Genomic DNA, 6,505 nt, shown 5'->3' with positions numbered 1-6,505 from the left:
CCAGGGCATGCTGCGGACACCAGGTCTACCAACTCAATGCTGCGGACACCAGGTCTACCCAGCCATGAATCGGGCAACAGGTCTACCAAGCTGCGGACACCAGGTCTACCCAGGGCATGCTGCGGACACCAGGTCTACCCAGCCATGAAACGGGCAACAGGTCTACTCACGGCTTGCTGCGGACAACAGGTCTACCCAGCCATGAAACGGGCAACAGGTCTACCAAGCTGCGGACACCAGGTCTACCCAGGGCATGCTGCGGACACCAGGTCTACCCACTCAATGCTGCGGACAACAGGTCTACCCAGGCATGAATCGGGCAACAGGTCTACCAAGCTGCGGACACCAGGTCTACCCAGGGCATGCTGCGGACACCAGGTCTACCCACGGCTTGCTGCGGACAACAGGTCTACCCAGGCATGAATCGGGCAACAGGTCTACCAAGCTCCGGACACCAGGTCTACCCACGGCTTGCTGCGGACACCAGGTCTACCCAGCCATGAAACGGGCAACAGGTCTACCAAGCTGCGGACACCAGGTCTACCCAGCCATGAAACGGGCAACAGGTCTACCAACTCAATGCTGCGGACAACAGGTCTACCCAGCCATGAAACGGGCAACAGGTCTACCAAGCTGCGGACACCAGGTCTACCCACGGCTTGCTGCGGACACCAGGTCTACCCAGCCATGAAACGGGCAACAGGTCTACCAAGCTGCGGACACCAGGTCTACCCAGGGCATGCTGCGGACAACAGGTCTACCCAGCCATGAAACGGGCAACAGGTCTACTCACGGCTTGCTGCGGACACCAGGTCTACCCAGCCATGAAACGGGCAACAGGTCTACCAAGCTGCGGACAACAGGTCTACCCAGGGCATGCTGCGGACACCAGGTCTACCCAGCCATGAAACGGGCAACAGGTCTACTCACGGCTTGCTGCGGACACCAGGTCTACCCAGCCATGAATCGGGCAACAGGTCTACCAAGCTGCGGACAACAGGTCTACCCAGCCATGAAACGGGCAACAGGTCTACCATCTCAATGCTGCGGACACCAGGTCTACCCAGCCATGAAACGGGCAACAGGTCTACCAAGCTGCGGACACCAGGTCTACCCAGGGTATGTAGCGGACACCAGGTCTACCAACTCAATGCTGCGGACAACAGGTCTACCCAGCCATGAAACGGGCAACAGGTCTACCAAGCTGCGGACACCAGGTCTACCCACGGCTTGCTGCGGACACCAGGTCTACCCAGCCATGAAACGGGCAGCAGGTCTACCCACGGCTTGCTGCGGACACCAGGTCTACCCAGCCATGAAACGGGCAACAGGTCTACCAAGCTGCGGACACCAGGTCTACCCAGGGCATGCTGCGGACAACAGGTCTACCCAGCCATGAAACGGGCAACAGGTCTACTCACGGCTTGCTGCGGACAACAGGTCTACCCAGCCATGAAACGGGCAACAGGTCTACCAAGCTGCGGACACCAGGTCTACCCAGGGCATGCTGCGGACACCAGGTCTACCCAGCCATGAAACGGGCAACAGGTCTACTCACGGCTTGCTGCGGACACCAGGTCTACCCAGCCATGAAACGGGCAACAGGTCTACCAAGCTGCGGACACCAGGTCTACCCAGCTATGAAACGGGCAACAGGTCTACCAAGCTGCGGACACCAGGTCTACCCAGGGCATGCTGCGGACACCAGGTCTACCCACTCAATGCTGCGGACAACAGGTCTACCCAGGCATGAATCGGGCAACAGGTCTACCAAGCTCCGGACACCAGGTCTACCCACGGCTTGCTGCGGACACCAGGTCTACCCAGCCATGAAACGGGCAACAGGTCTACCAAGCTGCGGACACCAGGTCTACCCAGGTCATGCTGCGGACACCAGGTCTACCCAGCCATGAAACGGGCAACAGGTCTACTCACGGCTTGCTGCGGACACCAGGTCTACCCAGCCATGAAACGGGCAACAGGTCTACCAAGCTGCGGACACCAGGTCTACCCAGGGCATGCTGCGGACACCAGGTCTACCAACTCAATGCTGCGGACAACAGGTCTACCCAGCCATGAAACGGGCAACAGGTCTACCAAGCTGCGGACACCAGGTCTACCCAGGGCATGCTGCGGACACCAGGTCTACCAACTCAATGCTGCGGACAACAGGTCTACCCAGCCATGAATCGGGCAACAGGTCTACCAAGCTGCGGACACCAGGTCTACCCACGGCTTGCTGCGGACACCAGGTCTACCCAGCCATGAAACGGGCAACAGGTCTACCAAGCTGCGGACACCAGGTCTACCCAGGGCATGCTGCGGACACCAGGTCTACCCACGGCTTGCTGCGGACAACAGGTCTACCCACGGCTTGCTGCGGACAACAGGTCTACCCACTCCAAGCTGCGGACACCAGGTCTAACTACTCCATTACGCGGACAACAGGTCTACCCACTCCATGCGGCGGACAACATGTCTACCCGCTCCATGCTGCGGACACCAGGTCTGCCCACGCCGTGATGCGGACCACAGGTCTACCTTCGCCATGCTGCACGCAGCCCGGGTCGCACCGGAGCTAGGTAGACCCGGTCGCCGCGGCCGTCGCAGCGCCCTCGCCCTCGACGGCGGACCCACGCCGCCGGTCCCGGAGGCGGGTAGACCTGGTCGCCGCGGCCACGGCGGCCGCCCATCCCGGAGCCCAGTAGACCTGGCCGCCGCGGGACCGGCCAAGTTTCCCGGAGTCGTGTAGACCTGGTCGTCGCGGCCACGGCCGCCGCCGCTGCGCCTTCGCCGGCGACGGCGGTCCCACGCCACCGGCCCCGGAGCCGCGTCGACCTGGCCGCCGCGGGACGGGCCACGTTTCGCGGATCCGGGTAGACGAGGCATCCTTGTACCATCTCGGAGCCGGGGAAACCCCACAGCCTCTTAACGCTCCGGAGCCCAAGTGCTCCAGCAGCCTTGCCCCGCCCGGCAGAATCGATTTCAAGACCAAGACATATTTTCGACAACATTTTATTTCATCATTTCATTTCATTTCTTTTCATTTCATTTTATTATTTTATTTTATTTCGTTTTGTTTTGTTTTGTTTTGTTTTGTTTTGATTTGATTTGATTTGTTTCATTTCCTCTTTGCCTTTTTTGAATGATTGCCTCTTCTATTTACTCGGAAAGAAAATCTTTTCCGGAAAACAAAACTCTTGCCAAATCTTATTTGTGATCCCTTTGGGCCCACAGCCGAGCTGACGGAGGGCCTGTGCCCGGTTCTCGCCCTGCTGACACACTGACCCCCCCAAACGGCGTCCTCCCTACCCCACGCCTCCTCCCCCGTCCCCCAGAGACCCTACCTACAGAGCCCCCCCCCCCCCACAAAACAGAACCTCACGGGCCGCAGCACAGCCAGGGGAAGCACGTACGTGCAGCGAAACTCGGCCCAAAGCCGCCGCGCCCTGGCACAACTCGCCCTGCCCCTTCCCGCCCCACGGAGGCGGCTGCATCGAGGCGACCGGCGCCGCCGTCGGCAAGCGGGTGGCCGCTTTCGGGCCGGTTCTTCCGCGGAAGGTCTGCAGAGCTCTTGGGGCCTCGGCGCGGGTTTGGGGGGCCGTGAGGGCTCGCTGTCGAGGCGCCCGGGGCCGGCACGAAGCCGCCTGCCCTCTCCCTGTCCCTGCCCCGTCTTCCGCAGCCACCCATTAACGCTGGGGGCGAGCCCGCCCTCCGCCATCAACCTCCCATGCAGCGCTTTCAGACTTTCCCCGCCCCTGCCCATTGTCGGCTGGGGGCGCCCTGCCCCCCGCCGTCAGCCTCCCTGGCAGCGCTTTCAGACTCTCTCGGGCCCCTGCCCATTGTCGGCTGGGGGCGCCCCGCCCCCCGCCCTCAGCCTCCCTGGCAGCGCTTTCAGACTGCCTCGGGCCCTGCCCATTGTCGGTTGGGGGCGCCCCGCCCCCCGCCCTCAGCCTCCCTGGCAGCGCTTTCAGACGGTCTCGTGCCCTGCCCATTGTCGGTTGGGGGCGACCCCGCCCTCCGCCATCAGCCTCCCTGGCAGCGCTTTCAGACTGCCTCGGGCCCTGCCCATTGTCGGTTGGGGGCGACCCCGCCCTCCGCCATCAGCCTCCCTGGCAGCACTTTCAGCCTCTTCCTGCCCCCGCCCACGGTCCCACCGGGCAGTTTACACGGCGGCGGCGGGAGGCTGATGCCGAGGTCGGCAGGCGGAGAGCCTGGTGCACAAGCAGGGATGGCGGCGGGATGATTGGCGCCGTCTGTCCCTGGTCAAAGAAGCTCTCTGTTCAGCTTTCTCGGAGCCTTTTGCTTTGGTGGCGTTCCTTCCTCCTCCGCCCCGGCGCCGCTCAAGCCTGCGGCAGGGCGGCAGCGCGGCGGGTGGGCGGCCGGGGGGAGGGGGGAGGGGGGGGGGAGGGAGGGAGCGCGCGAGCGAGCGAGCGAGCGAGCGCGCTGCAGAAATGAAGCCCGGAGCAGGGCCGCGGTCCATTCGAGCACGGGGAGGGGGCGCGACAACGCTGCCTGCTCCTGTCGGGGAGCGCTTGGGGAAGTGGGGTGCCGGCACCATGACGGCGGAGCGGACAGGGGCCGCGGCTGGGGAAGAGGCCGGCGGAGCTCGCCAGTGGATGCTGGCGCACGGAGCCGGCAGGGACACCTGGGCACGGCTGGGACCGAAAGTCGCCCGCCTTCACGCCCCGCCTTTCGCCGGGGGGAAGAAGACGCGAGAGCAGGGCTGCCTGCTGGGCTGCCAGTGCCCGCGGTCATGCCGGACGTGCAGGCCGACCGCCGAAGGCGTGCTCGCCGCTGCAGAGACGACAAGGGGGCCGCGCGTCCGATGGAAGAGACGGGGCGCCATCGCGCGGCGGCCGGGCTGCAAGGCCGGCCGACGGTAACAGGACTACCACGCCGCGGGCGGCCAGAGACAAAGACCGGCCGAGGGCAACAGGTCTACCCAGCATTATGCCGGCCGGTACCAGGGCCGGCCGAGGGCAACAGGTCTACCCAGCATTAGGCCAGCCGGAAAGACGGCCGGCAGAGGGCAACAGGTCTACCCAGCATTCGGCCGTCAGGTAACACTGCCGGCCGAGGGCAACAGGTCTACCCAGCATTCGGCTGGCCGGTAACACGGCGGGCCGAGGGCAACAGGTCTACCCAGCATTAGGCCGGCCGGTAACACTGCCGGCCGAGGGCAACAGGTCTACCCAGCATTAGGCCGCCACGTCCAAAGGCCGGCCGAGGGCAACAGGTCTACCCAGCATTAGGCCGCCACGTCCAAAGGCCGGCCGAGGGCAACAGGTCTACCCAGCATTCGGCCGCCACGTCCAAAGGCCGGCCGAGGGCAACAGGTCTACCCAGCATTCGGCCGCCACGTCCAAAGGCCGGCCGAGGGCAACAGGTCTACCCAGCATTCGGCCGCCACGTCCAAAGGCCGGCCGAGGGCAACAGGTCTACCCAGCATTCGGCCGCCACGTCCAAAGGCCGGCCGAGGGCAACAGGTCTACCCAGCATTCGGCCGCCACGTCCAAAGGCCGGCCGAGGGCAACAGGTCTACCCAGCATTCGGCCGTCAGGTACAAAGGCCGGCCGAGGGCAACAGGTCTACCCAGCATTAGGCTGCCACGTACAAAGGCCGGCCGAGGGCAACAGGTCTACCCAGCATTCGGCCGTCAGGTACAAAGGCCGGCCGAGGGCAACAGGTCTACCCAGCATTAGGCCGGCCGGTAACACTGCCGGCCGAGGGCAACAGGTCTACCCAGCATTAGGCCGCCACGTCCAAAGGCCGGCCGAGGGCAACAGGTCTAACCAGCATTAGGCCGGCCGGCAGAGGGCAACAGGTCTACCCAGCATTCGGCCGTCAGGTACAAAGGCCGGCCGAGGGCAACAGGTCTACCCAGCATTAGGCCGGCCGGTAACACTGCCGGCCGAGGGCAACAGGTCTACCCAGCATTAGGCCGCCACGTCCAAAGGCCGGCCGAGGGCAAGAGGTCTACCCAGCATTAGGCCGCCACGTCCAAAGGCCGGCCGAGGGCAACAGGTCTACCCAGCATTAGGCCGCCACGTCCAAAGGCCGGCCGAGGGCAACAGGTCTACCCAGCATTCGGCCGTCAGGTACAAAGGCCGGCCGAGGGCAACAGGTCTACCCAGCATTCGGCCGCCACGTCCAAAGGCCGGCCGAGGGCAACAGGTCTACCCAGCATTAGGCCGCCACGTCCAAAGGCCGGCCGAGGGCAACAGGTCTACCCAGCATTAGGCCGCCACGTCCAAAGGCCGGCCGAGGGCAACAGGTCTACCCAGCATTAGGCCGGCCGGCCGAGGGCAACAGGTCTACCCAGCATTCGGCCGTCAGGTACAAAGGCCGGCCGAGGGCAACAGGTCTACCCAGCATTAGGCCGCCACGTCCAAAGGCCGGCCGAGGGCAACAGGTCTACCCAGCATTAGGCCGCCACGTCCAAAGGCCGGCCGAGGGCAACAGGTCTACCCAGCATTAGGCCGCCACATCCAAAGGCCGGCCG

Source organism: Sturnus vulgaris, unplaced genomic scaffold, assembly GCF_052056855.1.
Source record: "Sturnus vulgaris isolate bStuVul1 unplaced genomic scaffold, bStuVul1.hap1 Scaffold_160, whole genome shotgun sequence".
NCBI lineage: Eukaryota > Metazoa > Chordata > Aves > Passeriformes > Sturnidae > Sturnus > Sturnus vulgaris.
Note: the sequence above shows the minus strand (reverse complement) of the source record.